The 2,500-nt window shown below is 61.0% G+C and overlaps 1 non-coding gene across 1 annotated transcript; it reads left to right on the top strand.

Annotated features, from left to right (window-relative positions):
* Positions 1-2,327: 2,327 nt before the first annotated feature.
* Positions 2,328-2,481, top strand: LOC140474172 (5.8S ribosomal RNA). Its single transcript, XR_011958884.1, has one exon. It is a non-coding gene; the product is annotated as a 5.8S ribosomal RNA (ribosomal RNA).
* The last annotated feature ends 19 nt before the right edge of the window (positions 2,482-2,500 follow it).

The raw sequence follows: 2,500 nt of genomic DNA, 5'->3' as shown, positions 1-2,500 counted from the left end.
GGTGCGTTGGGGCACGCATCGCCTCTTGGGCGCCCTGTTTTTTTTCAACCAATAGATGTATGTCTCTGCGGGCCGCACCAGGCTGGTGCTCCCCACAGCTTCACGCCACCCTGCTCCGCCCGCACGCCGGCGTGCAGGTGGCTGCTGCTAAAGGTGGGGAGTGTATGTGCGGTCCGGGTGGCTTTCCTCTGGCGAGGGAGAGACCTTAAGCAAACTCAGAGACAAATCTTGACGGTCGATCACTCGTAAAAATAAAACGTGACAAACTTTGTGTTGGTTCAAGTACGAAAGGATCTCTGTCGGCTTGGGGGTACGCCCGTTTCCGTTTCAACTTGTCTCGCGAGGGTGGTTTCGGGGCCAGCAGGAGAGCTCGTCGGGGTAGCAGGCCCTGCAGCCGTGGTCACCGCCAAACCCCCACAACTCGAGCAAGTGAAAAAAAAGTAACAGGAGCGAAAGCATCTCTGTCGGCTTGGGGGTACGCCCGTTTCCGTTTCAACTTGTCTCGCGAGGGTGGTTTCGGGGCCAGCAGGAGAGCTCGTCGGGGTAGCAGGCCCTGCAGCCGTGGTCACCGCCAAACCCCCACAACTCGAGCAAGTGAAAAAAAAAAGTAACAAATAAGAAAGGATCGTCGGCTTGGGGGTACGCCCGTTTCCGTTTCAACTTGTCTCGCGAGGGTGGTTTCGGGGCCAGCAGGAGAGCTCGTCGGGGTAGCAGGCCCTGCAGCCGTGGTCACCGCCAAACCCCCACAACTCGAGCAAGTGAAAAAAAAAAGTAACAAATAAGAAAGGATCATTATCGGCTGGGGGTACGCCCGTTTCCGATTCACCTTGTCTCGCGGGGGTGGTTTCGGGGCCAGCAGGAGAGCTCGTCGGGGTAGCAGGCCCTGCAGCCGTGGTCACCGCCAAACCCCCACAACTCGAGCAAGTGAAAAAAAAAAGTAACAAATAAGAAAGGATCTCTGTCGGCTTGGGGGTACGCCCGTTTCCGTTTCAACTTGTCTCGCGAGGGTGGTTTCGGGGCCAGCAGGAGAGCTCGTCGGGGTAGCAGGCCCTGCAGCCGTGGTCACCGCCAAATCCCCACAACTCGAGCAAGTGAAAAAAAAAGTAACAAATAAGAAAGGATCGTCGGCTTGGGGGTACGCCCGTTTCCGTTTCAACTTGTCTCGCGAGGGTGGTTTCGGGGCCAGCAGGAGAGCTCGTCGGGGTAGCAGGCCCTGCAGCCGTGGTCACCGCCAAACCCCCCACAACTGTTGGGCGCCTACCTGCGCGGGGCAGGAGGACACTTTCCGATTTCAAATCTCCGTTTGCCGAGTCCACCCCGAACGCACGCGGGCGGGCGGGTTCGCATCACCCTTCGTCACAAGGGGCGAAGCCCGTTCCACCGTCTCGTCAGTAGTGCCGACCGGTCTGTGATCGACGAGGGGAGCCACACCAGGTCCGGCCCTGCTGCTTGGCGGCACCGCGTCGTCGGGAGCTCGCGACAGACGGAGGGTTTCGGTGTACTCTCCAGCCACGGGAAACGAAGCCGGTGATGCAGGCGCCGGTCTTTCGCTCCCAAATCGGCTGGGTTTACATCGTTGCTATCTAGTCACGCTCCCTTCAAACCCGACGGGGTACCTATTCCCCTCACCCGTCTGTGCGTATACAGCCTCTTTGCACTTGCGGGATGGGGGTGGTGGTTTAAAGACTCTCGAGTTGCCGCCCGTCGGTCTCCGAGCTCCGTGCAGTAGTGATCCCCAGCGAACTGCCAGCAGGGCGAACGAGCGATCCCGCTCTCGGTCGGGGCGCCTGGCGTCGATCGGTGGTCGGTGGCTTGCGGGCAAGCTGCGCTGTGAGTGTGGGAACGAGTATGACGAGCCGTTGCCGCGACTCCCAGTCCACCTCGGCGGTGGCTGGGCCGGGCGGGCGTCTGCTCGGGCGAGTGCCGCCCCCGCCTCCTCGCAGGAAGTCCGCTCGCCGACACGCCGCCACGTGCACGCGTCAGTGACGCTGCCGAACCGATGGCCGGTGCCCGTTCCCGCCTCTGCTTTTCCTAGGGCAAAGCTGCTGCACGCCTCGTGATACTAGGCGGGCGACATGGTGGCGGTGATCCTGCCTCCGTCGCTGCGGTGCGTTGGGGCACGCATCGCCTCTTGGGCGCCCTGTCCTCCTCCCCCCAATAGACGTATGTTTCTGCGGGCCGCACCAGGATGGTGCTCCCCATCGCTTCACGCCACCCTGCTCCGCCCGCACGCCGGCGTGCAGGTGGCTGTAGCTCAAGGTGGGGAGCGTATGTGCGGTCCGGGTCGCTTTCCTCTGGCGAGGGAGAGACCTAAAACAAACTCAGACAACTCTTGACGGTGGATCACTCGGCTCGTGCGTCGATGACGAACGCAGCTAGCTGCGAGAATTAATGTGAATTGCAGGACACATTGATCATCGACACTTTGAACGCACTTTGCGGCCCCGGGTTCTTCCCGGGGCCACGCCTGTCTGAGGGTCGTTTGGCAATCAATCGCACT

This window comes from Chiloscyllium punctatum, unplaced genomic scaffold (assembly GCF_047496795.1).
Source record: "Chiloscyllium punctatum isolate Juve2018m unplaced genomic scaffold, sChiPun1.3 scaffold_864, whole genome shotgun sequence".
In the NCBI taxonomy this organism is placed as follows: Eukaryota; Metazoa; Chordata; class Chondrichthyes; order Orectolobiformes; family Hemiscylliidae; genus Chiloscyllium; species Chiloscyllium punctatum.
The sequence above is the reverse complement of the archived record's forward strand: the minus strand, read 5'-3'. Positions and strand labels throughout refer to the sequence as shown.